The sequence below is a fragment of the Talpa occidentalis genome, unplaced genomic scaffold (genome assembly GCF_014898055.3).
Source record: "Talpa occidentalis isolate TD23 unplaced genomic scaffold, MPIMG_talOcc4v2.1, whole genome shotgun sequence".
Lineage (NCBI taxonomy): Eukaryota > Metazoa > Chordata > Mammalia > Eulipotyphla > Talpidae > Talpa > Talpa occidentalis.
Window position 1 is genome coordinate 113,305,876 of NW_026555331.1, and position 22,083 is coordinate 113,327,958.

The following is a 22,083-nucleotide window of genomic DNA, read 5'->3' on the forward strand; positions in this document are numbered from 1 at the left end:
TGTTGTACTATGATTTTTATTTGCAGAGAACTTCTATCACATTTTAAAGGAGAGCTGCATGTTGTAGAGAGCAAAACAAATGAAAAATCCCAAATTACCCAGCACTTTCTTCTTGCCTTATAGAAAGAAGGAAAAGCTAATATATTCTGAATGTATGAAATGTTTTTTCAAGTTTCACTGACAAATTTATTTGTTTCACATTCTCAAGCCTTGCTTATTTTTATTGAAGTAATGTTGGCTTACATCAACTGTGTGTTAAAAGTATAGGCTCTCCACCCTCAGATGTTGTCACAACACTACACCCACCATGAAAACAGCTATAATTCACCACCACCCCATTATGTTCCTCCCCACCTGCTCTCTCCCCTCCCCCTTCACATTCCCTTACTGTCGTCCCAGTTCAATAGTCAGCTTTCTAGGGTTAGAATATAAAAACACTAATTTTGAAGGGAAACATCCACTCTCATGTTCTAGCCAAAGTATGGAAACCATCTAAATGCCCAAATACAGATGAGTGGATAAGGAAGATGTATATACTCAATGGAATACTACTCTGCTACCAAAAAGATAAATTCTTGCCATTTGTGGCAGTGTGGATGGAGTTAGAAGGGATTATGCTGAGTGAAATGAGCATCACTTATATGTTGATTATAGAGAAACCAAACAAAGGGGCAGATAAAGGAAAACTAACAAATGTATTTTATACTCAACTCATCCAGGGTTTTTCCATGGGTATTTATAAATAACGTTACAGAGCAGAGACTTCAACTGATAGGAACGGAAAAACTAGTATCAACCTGTAGATGATGGAGAGGTTTTCGATCAGGGCTTTTTATGAAATCCCCCTCACAAAGCAGTAATTATTTCAACTTGTGTGTTTTGTGACTGATTGTAGAACAGCTAATTTTTCCCTCTTTGATTCTTTTATTTCTTTTTTCTCCTAGAAAGTTGGCGAGCAGTTGGACTAGAGATACCAGGGGCTTCGCAGAGGCTTTCCTTAAGGTAAACCTTCTAATTGTATTTGGGAATTTCACTGTTAATTTACATAAATTACCTTCTCTTTTAAAATTAAAAAATATTTTTAAAGAATTATTTATGCATACAAGAACTGGGGTACAGGCCAGAGGTTTGGGGGTGAGAGGATTCACCAGAGACAGAGTGGGGAGCAGAACAGGTAGATCTACTGAAATACACTGCTGAGGGGAGCAGTGGGTGAGGCAGAAGAGGTCTGCTGTGCCATGTGGGCCTCCTCCCTGGCCGGGGATGAGGAGACCTGTGCATCAGTGGCTGCGGATAGCTTCATAGGCTGCGTCTTAACCCCTTGCGCCACCAGGGAGGCCCAAAAATTGCCTTCTAGACACTATCATTTTGACTTTAATATACATACGACCTCAGTTATGTACTTGAAAAAATTTATAGTGATGTTTGATGCTAATTTTCTTAAACTAAAGAAAGACATTAAGGTAAGTCCCATGCAGAAATCAGCAGGACTGATCCGACTACCACATCACTTTGTCTTATGGAGATCAAGGTGAAGTTTCATCAATTTCCAGCGTTTTACTTCCAGGTAAGTGCTGTTGTGTACATATTTACAGTAAGTTTGCTCAAATATTTTAAGATATTCTTCTATATGGGAAAAGCTGACCTCCCGAATGGTGCCAGTGTTAGACAATAGCTTTCTTCACACATCTGCAAACACGTGAGTAGCTGTGGTCTGCCTTTTTGCCCAGAGATATGGGTTAACCGGAAGACAATAAAGATGGAACATAAAAGGAATGTTTAACTCGGGTGATAGGTGATAAATTTTGTGTACATTTTCTCTTTCTTTTGACTTTTACAATGATTCAAACTATTTTGGTGGGGGAGGAATAAAATAAAATTTTTCATATGCATATGTTAAAATTTGAACTGAAATGCGGTACTCGTAGCTAAAAGTAACTGTTACTTCAAATGTTATTTATTCAACAACAGAGCATCTCCTTGTGGCCAACCTTGTTTAAAAGACTTGGGGTTCAGAGATGAATAAAGCAGATGTGGTTTCGGTTTCTATTTAACCTATAGTGTGAGGGAGAGAATGGTACATACCATAAAGCTGACAACACAGATGATATTATTTCTGAGAAGGCAAAAGAAGCCATCAGGAAAGTAAAACAATGTAAAGGATGCAATAAGTGTCCATGGAGTGTGGCAACACTTTGTATTAGGCAGGTTAGAAAAACTTCCTTGAGAGGGCCAACATTGAGAAACCACATAATGGAAAGTGCCACAAAGAGTCTTTATACAAAATAGAATGAAATCTTCTGATAACTTATATAAATTATTTTGACTCAATCTTGATATGATTTTGATAAAATTGTTGCCCATTTTTAAAAGAGTTGTTTATGCATTTGCTTTCATAGTTCATAACTCTTAAGTGCGGTGCTTTTTAACTTAATGCATTCCACAGATTTTCCTTGATCCCAAGTAAATATTTGGGGAATATTGCTGGATTGGGGATATTGCTGAATATTGGTGTTGCTGAATTGTAAATATTCTGTGGTGCATTGTGGCTTGGTGTGTCTTAATTGGATATAGAAACATAAAAATATTAGAAGGCTAGAATTCAGATTTTCTATGTCATTGTCAAGTAGATTCTGTCCCTGGGATGAGGTTGTGAGTACTACTACTACTATTTTTTCTTACTGGGTGATTATGTTTTATTCACTATTTTGTACTCTCCATTATTTTCTTGATTCAATGTCCAAAAAAGGACTCTCTGATTTTTAATATGCTCTCATTCATTGATCTAATCATTAAAATGTTCATCTTAAAATACATATTTGGATCTCTATTCATATTAACTATTGTAAGAAAGACCAGTTAATACTTTTCATAAAAGATATAAGTTGATAGTGGGATGGCATGTCAGAGATATTTGCAAAGAAAATTTAGCACAATGCTGTGACTGTAGTGATAAAAAGACAATGAAGTGGAACTTTCTCATGAAAGTTAAATTCCTCTGAGACTTGTTAGTACCAGTTGTAATGGTGCCCTTTTTTGATGTGGACACTTACTCACCATTCTAGATGGGGGCTATTGATGCATTTCGCACAGGCCCCCAGAGAGCTGTGTATAAGTGCTTCTCCTCTCTGCCAACTAGTAATTGCTCAAATGGTTCCTGCAAGTTCAGAGCTGTTTGGTCTATTTCTAGGACTTAGTAACAAGGATAAGTTAAAGTGATGCAGAATGAATAAAGAATCAGACTTGTAAAAGACTATAGAAACTAGAAATTAAAACTTCAATGTTCAAAGTATGAATATTTGAGCCAAAAGTAAAGGTTGTTTTGCTTGTAATATTTTTCCTAATGGTGGGAAAATAGAATGTATGTTTTTGTAACAGAAATCAAAAATTAAAAGAAAAAGAAAATGCTATAATAATGTTTACTCATCTGATCATGGAAATGCTTTGTTCATATTTCATGTAAATTATTGATGTTATAATATATTTACATGTAGTTTTAAGACACTTATGCAGAAGTGTTGCTAGACCCAATTAGGCGATATAGCTATCTGCCTTCATTTTTATTTTATCTCTAATAACATTAAGTCAAAGTTGTGTAGAAAAACTCAAAGTATTTCAATGGCATTGTAATACCAGTCCAGATATTTATAACAATAGCAAGCTCCAAATCAAGGAGTTTAAGGTGCAGGGTGCTCTGCCAACACATTTCTTTCTTTCTTCTGTTCTCTCTGTCATGATCTCTTCAAAGAATTTTATGTATGTGTATATATGTACATAAGTGTGTAGATATGCATGTGCTGGGCTGATACCTTGTCCAGCTCTCTTCACATCATTAAAGCATGGTTTTATACATCATTCAGTCTTCCTAATATAGAAATTCACTTTACTGTCAAATGTTTTTTTTTTTTTTTTTTTGAGGATATTTGGTGAAATCATATTAAGAGTACTGTTTTGAAAAATAGGTTGGATTGGAACATGATAAATGCAACTCACTGCTTCATCCCTCTGAGAACAATTTGATAGTTTCTTAGTCTTGTTTTCTTAGAAAATCAATGAATATAATTTACAAAAGGTCAACTGTGACCTTTCATCTACTATCACACCAATATTTTAAGACCTAATGGATATTTCTATATCCCACTGCTACTCTCACTTAAACTAGACATAAATACACACAAACTTTTCTCTTGTACTCTTCCACTTCTCCTGGCAAGGCAATATCTTTCTCTTTTCTCTTATTTAGATCATGTTGGTTTACATTATTGAGTAGAGGATTCCCCCCACCCACGTGCACTACTTCCATAGTGCACTCTCCACCAAAACAATAGTCCGACCACATCTGTTTCTCAAGGACTCCATTTCCACCTACCCCTCGCTCAGATCCCCCTTCCTGTCAGAATTCCTTTGACTCTATTCCCTGTTAGCAGCTCTAAGCAGTCTGGTGCACAGGCTATTCTGACATCCTATTGTGCGAACTTTCTCCCTTCCTGGCATCTCTTTTAGCTATTATAGTTCACTACTTCTTTCCATCCTGTCTGGTCCACAACAATCAGGAGAGCTGTTTGCACTTAATGTTTCAATTTACTCCTTAACCTACTGCCGACTGACTTTTGTACCTGCTGTTCACGTAATAGCCAGACCCAATAAAAGTGCTCATTCTTATTCACCTGGATCTTTTTAAAACACTTATGATTAGCCTGTCCTTTCAAAGACTTTGCAGTTTGTTTCCATAACCTACTAGATTTCTGATTGTATGTGTATCCCTTTGATCATCCTTTTTCATATATATTAAATATATGAATATGAATTGGACAGAGTCCAAAAGGGCTCATTTACATTTGCTTACTGTTGTTGGTTATCTTGTGTTGCGACTTTGGCTCACAGGGATGAGGAGAGCTAGTCAGACAGTGTTTGAGAACAGAAAAGTATTGACAAACAAAACGTAAGAAACAACAGTTATCTTCAAAAGATGTTGTTTTCAGAGGAAGTTTGGCAAACTTCAAGATAAAAGGGGGGATGTGTAAAGCTAAAGAGATGTGTCTGCTTCAGACCATGAAATCTTCAATTCCAGGCTAAGGATTTGGACTTTGTATGAATGCTTGGGATACCATTGATAGATTCCACCCCATGAAATGATAGTCATACATGAATTTTGGAGAGCTTATGTGGTGAAACTTGGAAAATGAATTGAAGTTGTGCAAGATCAGAAGTACAAACAACGCTGTGAGGGATTTAAAAACTGTAGGATGTTAATAATGATAAAATGGAACTTTGGCAATGAGATGAAGAGAATGGAATATATTTAATAGTTTGGGTTGCAGAATGGACAAAATTTGACAGTCAATTGGATATACAGTGGGGTTGAGAGAGCAGCTGAGAAAACTTTTACTGATGAGTAAAATAGGAGAAAGGGAAAGTAGATAGTATGTTTGAAAGATGAGAACCTTAGTTTGCATCATGATTATCAACTGCCTGAATGGCATCCAGATTAAACTGTTCAGGAGACATGTAGAAAATACACATAAGTGACTTGTCTTTGTGGAGATGAAGTTTTTTTTTTTTTAAAGCAATTAATATATAGATGGCAGTTCAAGTTATGGTTAGAGTCAGAACAGGAATAGAGTGAGAAAACAACGTCAGTTTGGACAGATGTGGTTATGCTGCAGTAACAATGCACTTAAATCTCAACAATTGACAATAGCTTTATTCCATCTTTTGCTTCATGTCTATGGTAGATGGGATTTGACTCTTACCTCTGAGTCATAGCCTTCCTGAACAACTTCTGTAGGAAACACCACCTGTCATTATGCAGATTGTAATGGAGCATGCATGTACTTTTACTGCTTCTGCTTGCTACACATAATCTGCTCACATTTCTATGTTCAAAGCAAGTCACAAGTTCTGGCTTCTTAGAGCTGGGGAAATATAATGCTCTTCAGGGAGTGAAAGCAGATATTTGGCAAATAATAGTGAAAATACCAGGATTTCCAGGTCAAAATTCAAGAGAATATAAACATTTAAGTTACTCTTGGCAAAGGAAAGCTTGAGAAGAGTGAGAAGGTATAAGTGGAAAAACATAGAAGTGTTTTTTTTTTCCCCTGATGTAAAGAGAGGAAAAATATTTTTAGTGTAAATTAATTAATGCTTCCTGAAATTTATATACTAGGGATACATTTGATTTTAATAATCAGTTATAATTGGAGGGATACATAGGAAAATTTACTATCGTAAACATTTCTTAAACACTGCAGAATTACTCTGCAAGCTGCATTGCTAAGGCAGAAATAAAGTGCACACAGAATGCATTATACAGGGTTTGGACACACACTCATGTAAAAGTAGAAATATATCCTAAATTTCTCTTTAATGTCATTGTTAAAACGTGTTTCTTTGAAAATCTAATGTTAGCTTTTTATTTGTTATAGTCCATGATGTTTGAAGGGCTTGAAACTCAGTGTCATTATTTGCCTCCTTCATTTCAGGCAAAATGGAAGGTTCCAGAGCTGGAGGGAACTTTTTATATCATTTTTTTTCCAGTATGAAATATGATGTTCATTTCTTTAGCATCTGAATAAAGTACTAATCATTTTTCTATTGTGAAGAGCTGGGCAACCTTCCAGAGCTGAGACCTGAATTTGCTATTAATAAAGAGAGTGAAACATTAGGAAGTGGGGGTGTTTCTCTCTTATTCTGAAATTAAAAGTGGAATTAAAAATCAAGATTTTAGATTTTGGTAAATCTATGCTCTTTGAAACACTAATTGGCCTTTGATAACTTTGCTGAGACTTAATAATAAATTAAGTCAGGAATTAACTACTTGTGCTTTAAAAAAATTGAGTCTCTGTGGAAATCAACTGAATAATACTTATAAGGCCTTTCCCCTCATGGAACTTACATTTACTTAGAGAAAACATATTAAACAATAAATTGTATAATTAACAATAGGATTATATTAGTGCTTAGTGTCAAGAAAAGAAGTATAATTTCAAAAGATTCGTTGACCTTGCCTGGTTTCCTTGAGAAAGTGCCCTGGACTGGAGAGCAGAGGGATGAGTAGGCATCAGCAGGGCAATATACAGGGGCAGTGTGGCGGTTGGGGAGTTTCCTAGACATAGGAATAGCAATTAAAGAAGTGAGGAAAGCACAGTTATCTGGAAGATTTTAAAAAGTCTAGCTTATGAGAGATGTGTGGGAAGATGCTCACTGGTCTGACATGAACATGGTCTATCAATTCTGAACCGCTTTATAGTTGTAATGATTTTGGATTTCACACTAGAGGCCATGAAAGTCTTTTTTGATAAGACAGAGGAGGAACATTTTCATACTTGTGTTTTTAAAAAAGTTATTTTGGTGTCTGTGGAGTGAGCTAACAAGGGCAAGGCATGGCCTTGGCAAAATTTGCAGTAGTTCAGCTATGGGATCACGGTGGCAGGGAAAGAGAAAGGAAAGGTAGGGATGAATCCAGAGAGTTGAAATGAATGTCTACTGGGATCTGCAATTGATTAGATAGGTATGAAAAGTGAAGTTCTAAGGCTGATGTGTCAATGATGACTTTAAGGTTTCTGGCATGTAACTACAGGGTGAGCATGATCATTTACCAAGAAGGGATGCAGAAATGGGGCAGGTTTATGAGTGAATATTTTCTTTCTGTATAATTTATATGCAAAGGCCACTACTATTGTAGGCATTGACATCTGGCTGGGTACATGTACCATTCAATTCAAAAGAGAGATCTAGAGATTGTGTGTCTTCATGGTCTAAGGTCAAATTTTGTCATCCCTCGGGAAAATTAATGTATTTATTAATTATGAAGGTCTTTACTGTAGTATCATATTATCATCCTTCACCTATTTTAGAACATATAGGATTTTGAAGAAATATTCAAATTGATTGGGTTATTTGCCTTTTGGGAACAGACTCCAGTAGTTTGTTATAAACCAAATTTCATTATGTGCTATACAGCAGTGATGCTCATGATGGTGGTGATAACTTAGTAGTTACTGAGTATTTGCCAGGCATCTTTCCATGTGCTTCATATTAAGTGTCCCAGCAACCCTAGGTATTATTACTCCTACTATTTTACAGATGAGCCCTAGAATTCAATACTTGCACAAGTGTATATATATATATATATATATATATATATCTAGTAAATGAAAGTAGCAAGATTTGAATATATAACGTAGCTATGAAGAATAACCTCTTAAACACCTCACTACTGGACCACAATGAATTACAGAGTGCAGAGGTTAAAATGATTTGACCTGACAAAGCAAAGGTCAAAATATGGGGTTGTGATCTTGGGAACAGACTGTTTTCACAAAGACCCTCAAATAAATGATAGTCCTAGGCCTGCTGTTAAGGTTGATGCTTCCCCAAGTGAGAGGCCCTGAGTGGGAGGTTGGTCATATTACTCCCTAAGACTGAGACAGCACCAAAACGACTCTCTCAGGCTAGAGATTGTGAGCTCTTATGTGAGTTCTCAGCATGTATATCACATTCATTGTGATATACAGCCTGTGAAAGAGGACTAGTTGCGTGACAGATACTAAGTATCTGATGGGTAAATAAGTGTACCAATTATTCTGGCAGCTACAAGTAATTTCCAGGTTTCTTGCCTCTTGGTAAGAGTTCAAGAATGAGATAAACTGTGTAAGAATGAGGACTGAATCCTTAGAAGTTTTTAAAGTTATTTAGAATTCTCATCAAATATAAAGTAAGAAAAAAAGCATTAATAGCACTAACAAGCAGATTGTGGTAGATCCCAAGCAGCTTGTGGTAGATTCCATATAAAGCCACTAATACCTTAATTATGTATAAAGATCAAATTCACTTGAGAGGAATGACAACACTTTGTAATTATTTATAGATATCCCCCCCACCACCAATTCTTCAGTTTAAACCTCATGTAATCTATTGAAATTCAAGGCAGATTAGGTTATCATCAATTTATAAAGGTCATCTGAGCAAGTGGAGAAGAGGTGTTTCTTAAACTTATCCAGCTGATTGAAGTCTAATTGAATCCTTAATATCATAAAATTTTATCAGTGTTTTAAATTCCTAGTTGAATAGACTGATTTTTGATTGAAAGGCACTTCCAACTGTCATGCACTATAAGAAAGCTATTCCAGCGCTCATTTTGGTGTAACTTGTGACTTTTACTTATAAATATTTCAGGCCTATTCATTTATTGCTTTATTAGCTCTACTCAATCTGTCATAGATTCCACTTGGTCAGTAATTTCTGTGTCAATAGACACTTTAAATTATGTGAGTTGGTCAGCATTAATGTTAGGCACATTTTGAATTATAATCTTGTGTACCAGTTTGATTTTATTGAAAATTGAGAATTATATACTATTTATCAAAATAAGATTGTCATCTAATTGAATTTGCATTCACAAGAACAAATTTTCCTTCAATTTCATTTTATTGAAAGATGCTCTAAAGAATTCCTCCAAAGTTAGACCACGAGACTGATTTCTACTTATTACTCTGTGAAGCTTTAATTTTCAGTGAAATCACATAATGCAGTTAGTGTGCTTACTTTGATCTTGTTTGGGAAATAGATTTTCTTTTTTGCTGATACAGATTTCTCAGTATAACTTATTTTAAATGCAATCAATTTTAAATTCAACCGATTGTTGATTTACTGTAGAAAGCTGTGTATGGGTATTCTGTACTGATAAGCGTGGGTCCTAAAATAAATATCACTTCTACAAATAGAAATTAGAGAGGAGAGAGAATAGAAGACAAATAAATAAATATATCTTCCTGAATATACATTAAGTGATCTATTTCTTGAGATACCAAATTATACACTTGATCTTAGCCAAAAGGTCGAGAAGCGAGATAGCACGTTATAAATTACAAACTTGTTTAAGTTTAAAGAATGTTTTTCTTCAATCCTACCTGTCAGATGATTTTATCTTGATAATAAAATTAATTTTATTAATTTTAATGTCTAAAGTTAATTTTAGACACTAATGTTAATTTTCATGTCTTCTAAAAAATGAGAAAGCAATTACATCTACAGTGTGAATAATATATAGAGATTGGAGAAAAAATGGAAGATTAATTCTGTAATTCGATTTTAGAATTTGCTGATCATTAAGGTTGAGTAGTGTTAAGGATAAGATGTAAAGCTGAGTTGTGGGACTAGTGATTGATGCAATATATTGATATAAAGTAATAGCTCAGTGAAGTCGCTACTTTGCTAATACAGTTTACTCATACATCACACACAGGTGTGTTAACCACCATGGATCCATGACTATAATTTCTTATTCACAGACTTCAAAATATATAGAGATAAATTTGTCTTATAACCAATCTCAAATTTTCCTGATGATTTTAAAACATGTTTAGGAGCTAGCCAGAACATTGCTGCTTTTCTCTGGATGCAATCCTTTTAAAAATGGGGGGAAATGGGAGGGAAAACTAAACAAGCAACTGAGATCTGTGACCTTCATGGTGCTAGACCACTTTAAGAAAGAGAAGTAGAAGATTTGAGTGATGAAAACCAACTTAAGAAAAATTTTACCTGGCAATACTCTTTATTTCACCTATATAATGGCCTAATTGGAAGTTTTATTTTAACTCCCTATTCATTTTAGTAATACTTACATCCTGAATGGATTTGAAAAGCTAGTAGATTTCAGAAAGTTCAAAACTACATAAAGATGTAATGATGTTTTAAAAAGTGAAATAGTGAATTTTTCAAATTTTTGTGATTTTTTTAATTCACAAGAGCCTTATTCACATTTTGAAAGGGTGGAAGATCTTTACCATCTATACATTTGTTAACATATGAAGAGACGTACATTAATCTTCAGAGCAATTTTAGAGCAACAAACTATTTACAAAGATGCAATTACAGACCAAGGATGACATGTGGGACTTGGCTAAAAGGTATATGGTTTTGTTTGAAATTGAACAGTAGTTTTATGGTTGTGTTCCCTTCAAAACACTCATATCTACTGAGAAGTCAGACTGTTCTAGCTATGGAGAGGTGGCAGGGGAATGGTGTAATTTCATTCAGAGTTGTATATTTGCTCCTGATAAAATGGTCATTGTTAGCACATATAAATGTGTTCTGAAAATTGAATTCCAGATTGCATGTATACTGCTTTTAGTATTTTTAAGAAAAGAATGAAAAAATGAAATTTTAGTACTTTGCTATAAAGTGATCTGAAAACTAGATTAGAGGATTTGGGACAAGTTTCTGAAGATGAGATTATGATCAATGGTATTTACTATAGTTGGGGTTTTCCTGGAAGTAGATGCCAAAATGGAGATTCTTACCCAGGTGGTTTGATAAAAGTGCTTTGGGGACCAGCATCTGTGGACAGAAGCAGGGTCAGGCAGGGGATAAGTTGGAGTGTGTATAGTTGCAGCAGAAGCTTCATCTGGCACATTTGGCTCTTTAGATCATTCACTGGTTCATCAGAGATGCCCCAAATTGAAGTAAGTAACATAATGTTAACTTCTGTGCTTGAGAAGATGGTGTAAGGCACCGACCTTCCTCAAGGACAATGCAGCTGAGAAACGAGAACTTCCAATTCAATGGGGCTTTTGCTGAATCCCCTTATGGAAGTGTTTACTTTCTTAGGGAATAACACAGTTAGAACTGCAAAACCTACAATTTCAGGAACTGAAAGTACTAATTTTCTGAACAGGAAATCAAGATTCTTAGAAACCTTGATTTCTTACACGTCCACCTTCTTGGTCCCATCTATTCAACCTATTAAAGAAATAAAACTGTCATTGATTTTGGGTCTATTCAGTGACCTGGAGGATGATGCCTCATATTCTCAGTTATTCTCTAAGTAGGAAGCTGCACCTTCAAATGTTGATGTAATTGTTTTATCAGGCCAGCAACTTTTGTATGGTAGGAAATGTGATAGAACCACTACATCCATGGTCATAGCTACTTAGCTACATTTTCTTTGCTGAGAAAGTCTCTTCTCTTGAACATGGGATCCTATTTTAGGGGGAATCAAACTTTTACTAACCTTCAGACAGCAGTGCTCACTGAGAACCTGTGAAAAGGATAAACAGCAATTGCTGGATTTCTATCTATGTAATCTATGCCATCAAACCTATGTAATCTATTGTACCTTAGTCAAGATGAATCACTGTCCATTTCAGGATGGAAATTGTCCAGTGGAATCAATTTGTCATTGTATTCCTGGCTGGTCTTCTGAAGGAATGGTGTCATATTGGCAGTGCTGTGCTATAGTTGTCTCAAGAGATACACACATTCTAAAGAGGTGGTTGTGTTAGTCTCTTTCCATATCTACATTTAGTAATGTTGAAGTTCGCTGTGCTTATAGTATTACAAAGATAAGAGCTTTTTAAAACCTAGATAATTGCTTATTAAATATTTACTAGCAACTCACTGTATTTTGGGAGAAGAGATTTGGTGTCTGTTGCTGAATATTTAGACATTCAGTACTGGAAGTAGTTGTCTTTGTGAATGTGAGTCCACGCTACTGGGTACGTGTATAGTCTCTACAATTTACATCAATGTTTTTTTTCTTCATGGGTCTGGAAGACTGGTACAGTTAATGACAGAGGCTGATATTGATTGGTTTAGTCACTATATCTCTTAGTGCCATTTCTGTAGGCATACTTTTGGTGTGAAATTAACATAAGAGTGGTGCACAGAGTGGACACACAGAAGCCTTGCCTTGAGCTAAGCCCCAGATCACTGCCTATCCTCCATGTCTTTATTCTAACAGAGGTGGGGTAGGGAGTGGGCATGTCAATCCTTTGGTTACATAGGTGTCAGTGTCAACTCACACATTAAAGGAAAATCTGCTCATTTCCCTTTCTTCAATGTTAAGTTACTTGAGTAAATGTTGATGGAGCCCTTAAAGAGCTGGAGACAATTTTAGTATATATCTATTCTAGAGTTAGGCAGAGAACTTCCTCCTGGGGACTTGGCCTTTCCTTTCAATAAAGGTGTTCTGGATCTGAAAATTGGCTCAGATCTGAATACTATGCGAGGGGTTGTGAGTTTTATTGGGACAGTCATCCTTAACCTCCTGTTCTTCCAACTCTGCTTTCTCGTATTAACTGGTATCTCTGTCTTGCCCCTAAGAACACTCCTCTCTTAACCATTTCCAGGATTCTCTATGAATTAGGTTGCCCTTGCTGCCAGTCCAACCTTGCTGCTCATTAGTGTAAGTGCTCCAACTTTGTCTCTGATGGTTAAGTAACACCATATGGCCTCTATTATTTTGGGATTATTTTATCCCATTGCTATTAAGGAACCCATTTCTGTAACAGCATCTCCTACTGTTATCTCTGCCTTACAGAGGACAGCCACCACTGAGCTTCTTAATGATGTGGTTGCCCTTCTCACAGATTAATTTTGATCACCTTGGTAAACAGAGGATCCTCTAGGTCTTTGTAATGAAGTCATCTGGAAGGTTTTCTGACTTTGCATAGTAAAGCTATTCTGACATGTCTACTTCTTAGAAACTTTTGTTCTCCTTTCACTGTTTTTCCGTCATTTTTATCATTTTTACTTTCTTAGTATGGACCATTTTTTTCCATGCTTCTAAAGAGTCATCCTAATAGAACATTTGCACCTGTCTCCAAGGTTCCTTAATAGGATGTGAAATACTGAATCATAGAGAGTGTCCTCATATAAATACATTTTAACTTTATGCTCAAGCAAATAGGAACACCAACTATTAATGAGGAACAGTGTGCTACTTTTGCAAGACCAAAGGGTTCTGGAACTCATGGAGATTTAATATTGGAAGACATGGACATTCCAAACTTAGGTATTCATGTTCCCATTAATGGATCTGACCTTGGCATAGAGACCTTGGAGTTGAGAATCCAGTTTTCTTGAGAGCTTTTCAACTTTTAAGTCTGGTTCTGATTCTTTCAAAATTGACTACCTCCAAGATGCTGGTGATAACATTCTCCTTATAGTTTATCAGGGAGAACTTCTCACTTTCATACTTTGCTTTAAATTAGTGATTTCTAATTAGTTACCCTCTACCTTTCTCTTTATATCTTTTCTCTAATGCATCAGTTGCACCCAGCAAGAACCATTTGATTATATATTTATAACTGCTACTTACCTGAAGCTATCAAATGTCAAAGTTTTATCATCAAAGCATTCCCCTCAATTGAGATCTTATCCCACTTAACAGTGGAGAAATCCATGCCCCTTGTTTCATCTAACACCTGTGATGTTGTGTCTTGGAGGTGATATGGCCAAAATCTCCTTTTAGTCCCTGTTCCCCAGCACCAATTTTCATAAGTAATTTCCCCCAGGAAATAGACTCCAAGACAGACATCTATATACAGCTGGTAGACTGGGGAGTACCAATACTTGTAAGAGCGGCAAGCAGGAGTGGGCAGAGCAAGAACTTGAAAACATTTTATTAGAGGCCTCCATCATACCAAATGGAGCAGTGAACCTTGAATAGTCTTTCATAGGTACTCAAAATTGTGGTAGTGAAGGTTGTATACTTGTACTGCCACATCAACAGTGTTAGATAGTGGCTGTTCCTGAGGAAAGCATTTAACATTGGATGAAGCATTTGTCTTTGGCAGAGAGCTACTCCTAAAGAAAGGGGTCATTGGTGACTAAGAGAAGGCAGAAGTCCTTGCATCAGGGGCATAAAAGCTTTTAGTCCTAAAGGAGAGATGTGGGTGGCATACCATAATGCCTACTACAATGTGAGGAAAATTTCTTCTTACAATTTTGGTACATTTGGTAATAATTTGTTTCCATGTTGTAAGAGAGCAAATGCTCTAATTCTGAGTCTCAAAATTTCATGACTTACTCTTGAAATTGTTGTATTTCTGCACATTGCTATTTTTAAAAAGTAAATGCCCATGGAAATCATTCTTCTATATGTATTTAAGCTCTCACAAGATTTTTATACTTAGCATACTGAAATATTGAGATAAGGTTTTTCTAAACAAAAAGGAAGTTACTCTTAGTAGGTGGTAGTCATATCTATGTAGCAATTTAAACATGTGGCAAAGTATTTCCTAACATTATTTTAAAAGAAGCACAAATGACATAACCAATGTGAACAATATTGATGAACATTTAAAAATCCTAGTTAATACCACTTACACAAAAATTACTTCATAGTTTTAAGATTTAATGACATTTTTTCCCTTCACTTTTGAAATAGAGGCTCCCTGCAGCACATGGGGACTCCAGTTAGAAGAAATGAACTGCCATATAGCTATGGTATTTCAGTAACCAACCCATAATTGAATGTCAAACATATTAAAATTGTAGAGGAAATATTTGTTTAGAAATGAAATTTGAACAAAATTAATTGAAATTAACATAAACGAATCTTTGTATATATACACATATATATGCATACACACACATACCCCACATTTTTAAAGTGTCAAAATAACTGGTATATTTCAGTGTGCCTTTTTGATGTTGATAGAACATCACTAGTTTGTTCTGCCAAGTATCATTGTTATCAAACGTAACACATGATACTGAGACATTTCCATTGTGAAGGGTAAATAAAGGCCAATTGTATGCTTTCAGAAAGTATGGTTGCCCTTTCAGCAATAATTAAAGTGGATACTATAAATGTATGGGTTCTCAGGTAAAATTTATTTTTAGTATCAAAATAACCTGAAAAAATAAAGTTTTGATTGTTAGTTATAACAAGAAATCACATCCTTTTAATGGAAAATTCCATCTGATGTTAGAAAATTCTATTATTTTAGAGCATATGATGTATTTATGACTAAACTATTGTATGTACTGACAATACCTAAATCCTACCTAAGATTTACATGATAGAAAGATAAAAACAATATTTTACTCTATTGTGAGAAATATCACAGTCTTGATATCTTTTATTTTCATGAAATTACCCATATTCATTTAATCTTTATATAGCACAATCCTTCACTTAAAACCCTCCATAAATTGGATTTCATCTGACTTTCCAAATATAACAGCTCAAGTATTTTCCTGCTACAGTGTTTCCTGTTAAGTTTTATGACATTGACTAGAAAGTATAAAGTTGTATATCAGGTATTAACAGAGTGATGGACTTAGGGGAGGGTGTTACTATGCTAAACCAGAAATGTCATGACCTCCATGCTTGCATGCAGTGGGGTTCTGCTGTTAGTTCACATTCAATCTGGAAATTACTCTCTTCAACAAAAGAAGTAGGATAAAAACTTTTTTTCCATCTCTGCTGTGTAGGCAGAACCCAGAAACAGATGGTTAGAGAACACAATGTCCTAAGATTAGAGACAGAAAAATTCAGGTCCCCCCAAATAGAAGTCAGTCCACAGTACTAAGTACTGCAGGCCAGACATTTTGTAGAGTCTAACAAAGAGGAACAAAAACTAGTTTTACAGTCACTTTGATATAAAAAAAAAAAGGCTTTTAGGGTGACCTTACGGCAGAGATTGAAGAAAGGCTGCGATGCAAAGATAAAAATGCACGTCATGGAATGGTGTGGCTTGAGGACATGGTGAGAGCCAGTGAGCACTAAAGCCCAAAGTAGAGATTGTTCCCTTAGCTGTAATCACTGACATGCTTTTATCAATTATTGATTTAGTGGGAACTGGAAATATACAGAATTCTAGTCTCCCCATGGTAATGTATAAACACAGTCATTCCCAACCAATCCATTGTATTTAACTGTATAAAAGACCAAGATGGGGAGGGTTCCTAGATTGGATACTTTGTCCTGTTGTTTTAAAGTACCCAGAGAGGACAACGTCGCAGTAGCCCTTGTAGCCTACGTTAGCCATTTTAATTTGGACTGATTTAGCATGGATATCCATTTGCTGCCTGCTTTCCGGGTCCTGCCTCTGCTCAGGGCATGCAGTCACCTGGAACAACCTTTCTGCTATTTGTACAACTGATGATCGTCTCTCTCTTTAAAGTCTAACTTAGATGTCATTCATTCATTCATCCTTTAGACTACGCTAAATGCCTCTTATATGGTTAGGAATCAACTGATAATAACCATGGATAAATAAGGAAATAACATATAGGCAAAACACTTTAAAGATAAGCTAGAGGTGCAATGATAAAATTATTTCTAAGCTTTAATCACATACAAATCAGAAGGGAAGAAGGAATTAGAGTTTTGTTTTCTGAATGAGATGATATCTGAACTTGTCTTTAGAAATAGTGTTACTTAGTTATAGATTTTGGGAATGTGTATACATGTAGAGCAGCATGGTGAAGGCAGTGTAATTGGAAATATACTGATATTTTGTGGAAAATTATAAATATAAATTCAGCAAAAAGTCTGAACCAATTAATGATGAGAGCTGCAACTGGAGAGGTAGACATGTTTTCTGCATGGAGGTTCTGGAGGAGACTGTAAATAACTTTGGATTTCAACTTATAACTGTTGTAATTCACTAAAGTGTTCACACAAGAGAAGGGCAAGATTGGTTATCAAGAACAATCACTCTTTTAGTAAAGTGGAGAATGAAAATGATCATGGAGATAAAGGATGTCTTGTATTAGACCAAGTGGGGGTTCTATAGTTACATAGGTAGGCTATGGGAGGAGACATTTAGGGAGGAAGATTATGAGTTCAGATTGAGAGTGTTAAATTTGAACTGTCTATACCACAAAAAAGGTGGAAATGTCAAGAAAACTGGTAGGTGAAGACATGAAAATCAAAGAAGCATTTGTTGGAAGGTAGTTAGAAGCAATCTACTTACAGATAGAAGTTAAAATAATGAAGTTAAACTTTCCCAGGTTCAGTTAAAAAATTTCAAAACAAAAATAGAAGAAATTCTTTATATCTTCACTTAAATATTTACATTCAAGAGTACCAGTAGCATTTTTTCAGGGACAAAACTAATCTGTCACAGCTCACGTGGCTAGCAGCAAAGTGAAGTTCAAATTCAAGAATTCACGTTGCCAAAATCTGTTTTTTTCCCCACATACAGCTGTGTCCAGTAGAATCACATGATAATTCAAGTAAAATTATTTTTAACTAGAAATTTTTTGAGAGATAAAAATATTGTTACATCTAATTTCTAGTGTAGAGCAAGTCAAATAGTACAACTAAAGGAAAGTACTACGTTTTAACCCAGATTCTGAATTAGAGCAATAATTTTTCTGTAAAACTGAATGACATTTTTGTTATTTTCAACTTGCAGTAACTCAATATTTGGATGCCCTTAAAGAGATACTAAATATTGTTCAATTATTTTTAAAATATAAAATGACTACAAATGGTTATTGCTTAGAAAAGTATCAGTGACATAAGATTCTTTTGGAAAAAATGCATGTAAGACTGTAGAGAAAGAGGTTTCTTCTGCTTTAAATATTTATTGAAGTGATATATTAAAATAATGCTCTGGGTATGTGTTCAGTTTAGCATTTAATTTTCTCAATGATTATTTTACCATCTATTAAAAAACTTCATATTGTGCACATAAAAATATCCTGGGGTGTAAGGATATATTGACAGTATTCTCGGTGTCCTAACTACTTAAATACACAAATACTATGTTTATGAAATAACTAGACCTATGAAATAACTAGACCTACTTATGGTGATTGATATATTCTGTTACTTCAGACCTAAATATAATCCAACTGTTTCATTTGGTTATAAGAGAAGATAATATTTTCTGAAATACAGAAGTACAGAAATTGTTCTGAACTATTGGGGTCTATACTACTCAATCAATATCTGCAGTGTTGGGTTTACTTTGAGCTTATGTATTAGTGAAACAGATAAACACACAAGAGAAATAAAACTGTGTTCACATAGCTCAAAAGGAAAATGACTGGGATAGAGATTGGTCTCTTTCAATAACTAAAGGATTGTTTCCTAGAAGACAGCAGACCATTTCTTCCTTGTTCTGGTAGGTTGCATGACTTAAGTAAATGAAGCCGAACAAAGGTCTGCTTGACTCTAACACTGAAAGAGATTCAGATTAACTTTTCTGTATATTTTTTCCTGTCACCTTTGTTTGCACCTGTTTCTGGTTATGTAAAACTTTGTGCATTTTCTGTAGATTCATTTTTTGTCCCTGTAAGTGCACCTTGGTGTCTTAACTATTTTCTTCTCTGTTTTAAGTGGTTACTGAATGTGGAATTTCCTTTGAGGCCTTGAACCATGTTCCCTCTGGTCAAAACCAATAGATAACAGGATTTTTAGAATCCTTTATAGAGGATATTTTAGTCACGAAAGGTGTATTTTACTTTTCTCTATATCATGCAACTTTAATGGAGAGTAGAATTTATGTTCCTAACAGCAAAAATTAGCTTTAAATATCTTAGATTCAGCCTTAATTAAAATTATAGTTGAAATTAGAATGCATTAATGCTTTGACACTTGATGTCAAAAATCTATGAGTAGCAATTTCTGACTTGTCATTAGAACCACAAGATGACCTGTGTTTAGATAAGAAAGAATATTGTCTAAATCAGTTACTGCAAATTTTAAGTTTAATTGGCACTTATATTGGATAAACACATTTATTAGGTGGAATTTTTGTCTGTAGTTACTGAGCAAGGGCAAAAAGTTTTATTAAAATAGTAAAATACTTGTACAGTTTGACCTATTTTGGCTTCTAACCTTAAAACTATAACTATTCATAGGAGGGACTTCCTTACTGGACTATTGGCCTGATTGAGTTCTTACACATAAATTGTAAGCATTTTTGTCATAAAAAGATTAAGATTATTTTACATACCATACTACTTCTCATTTCATTAGTTAGCTGTAATGAATCTAATTGATATTGAAGACTCTGATTCTCTTAAAATTAAAAGTTTGAAAAAACTTATTTTATCAATAAAATATTTTGGTTTTACAAATAAAATTTAGTTTACAAAAATCCAATATACTTACCTTAAAGCCCAAGTGGGAATCTCAACTTTGCCCAACAGGGTTTTCTCCCCTTTTCTTTTTAGCATATTTTTGATACAATCCAAGTTTTTACTTGTACACAGAAATATCAGTGATAATTTTATATACAATGATTTACTTAATTTTCTTAAGTCAAAAAAGATGATAGCTGTCACTTTCTTTTGCTTATCATATGACTGGGTCATAAAATAGGAGGGACTTTTTTATTGCTTTTACAATATGCAGATGAAATTCTAGGTCTAGAAAAAAATTGTAACCTTAGTTCCTGTGTTGAGTAGACCTTTACATGAGTAATTTTCTAAGACTTAGAAAGTTTGACCAAATAGTATATCTGTGCAAAAGAAATTACATTTCAGATCAGTAAAACTTAGTAAGTGATAAAGAAAATGAAAGTGTGGGACATATAAAAGCAGTTTCAAAATGTAACTCAGGGAATAATATCAATACAGCAATATTTCTGAACATTTGGGTAAAGTAATTCAGAAAACTGATCTCTAACTGAGATGGAGTTTAGTGTCAGCCCATGTGAAATTACTGTATGCCTTCTGGAATTTCCATTTCCTGAACTACTTTTTTCCAGTACTATTTCCGTTGTACTGATTTATTCACCAACCATGGTTTTGCTGGCCATTTAGGTGAACATAAAATAGTGTTTCACTGAGGAGCTGAAATTTCCAGGCTGTATCATGTAGAATATTCTGACTTGGAGGTGTATCATCTTCTCAACTAAAGCAAAAGTTTAGTGACCCCCAGAAGAGGATACCTTGTTACCTAAATAACTTCATAATTTCTTAAAGTTCTGGTTTTCTTTGAATTATCCTACTATAACATTTAAAAGAATGAGAGAAAATATTTTTTTTTCTACTTCTGTGCAAATGGACTTTTCATTTCATCTCCAGTAAAGAAAATGAATTGGCTGAGGGTTAGCTGTGTTTTGTTTTCAGCTTAGATATATCCTGCTAGAACTGGAGGTTTATTACAGGTATATAAAGGTTAAAAAAACACCTTTAAATTTAGCAGCCTGCAACTTTCTCAGGCAGTTGAATTTTTAAAATAATCTGATTTCATTTTTTAACAGTAGGTCTTTTATTTCTCTTGAATTAAAAAAAGGTTTCTTTAATCTGCAAGACCATTTTAGATGTGAAAAACATCATATTATTCTATATCTATTCCCTTTGACATATTCACAGTCATGCAAATTAGCACCAGTGAAATTGGTCACATTTATCTAGTTAATCTAAAAGCCTTTACAGAATATTGTAAAGACTTTCCAAATATTCTAAACATCAAGATGACTCAGAATTCCCAATATCTTTGTGTGGACACAAATTACTTTATAAGACAATCTAACTTTTTAGTATTTCAACTATGACTCCATATACCAGTATCCATCAAACTTTATAATTGTTACCCTGCTTAAATCATTGGAAAGTGTGTGGTGTCCGGTCATTTAAAAGTACATCCTGAAATCATACACTTTATATTCAGGGATATATTTTGCCTGTCACTCAGCTGTACTTTAGGCCAGTTAAAAGTCAAAAAAATTTTCAAGGTTAATACCAAATATTAGCTTAATGCTTGATACTCCAAGAACTTAAGGTATAGTAAGTATTTAGCATTTCTGAATCATGAAATGGATTGAACTACCAGTTATATTTTACCATTTCTCTAAATTTGAAGAAATAACAAATTTATAAATTTATATGAAAATTATGATAGCATAAAATGACATTTTATTTCAAGTCATAGCTATTGAGAAATTATTCTGGTGTTGAATTGAATAGTAGACAGGCCTATTTTTCCATGAGCTAAACAGTTTTGCTATGGAGACGGCTCCAGTGTATCCGGTAACCTTTTACATCTAAATCCCTTGGAAGTAAACAAAATTAAGGTCTGAGAACTTACTACGTCAAACACTTCTCTGTTCGATTTAAAGATTTAGAAAGGGCTTAGGAGGTTTAGCCTAACATCCTGTATGTTATCATATAGATATGGTTGTGTTGTTTTAACACTGTAGACAGAGCCTAACTGTGTTGTAGTTGATGAGAAAAGACAAGGTTAAATAGAAACACAAATAGTATTTTCTCTTTGTGCTTTTACTATTTTTTTTCTGCAGAGAATATGCTCATCATTTTAATTTATTAAATACTGTGATTATGAGTAAGTATCCTTTATAGCAAAATTAAGCTAGTGACTGTAAAGTA

At 34.6% G+C, this 22,083-nt stretch overlaps 1 long non-coding RNA gene across 2 annotated transcripts in view; it reads left to right on the forward strand.

Moving 5' to 3' along the window:
* The window catches only part of LOC129145334 (uncharacterized), a 443,968-nt gene that overhangs the window by 320,419 nt on the left and 101,466 nt on the right, over positions 1-22,083 (forward strand). For both annotated transcript variants that reach the window (XR_008550799.1, XR_008550798.1), the window contains one exon: positions 945-1,002. This is a non-coding gene — a long non-coding RNA (uncharacterized LOC129145334). The remainder of the gene's footprint in view (positions 1-944; positions 1,003-22,083) is intronic.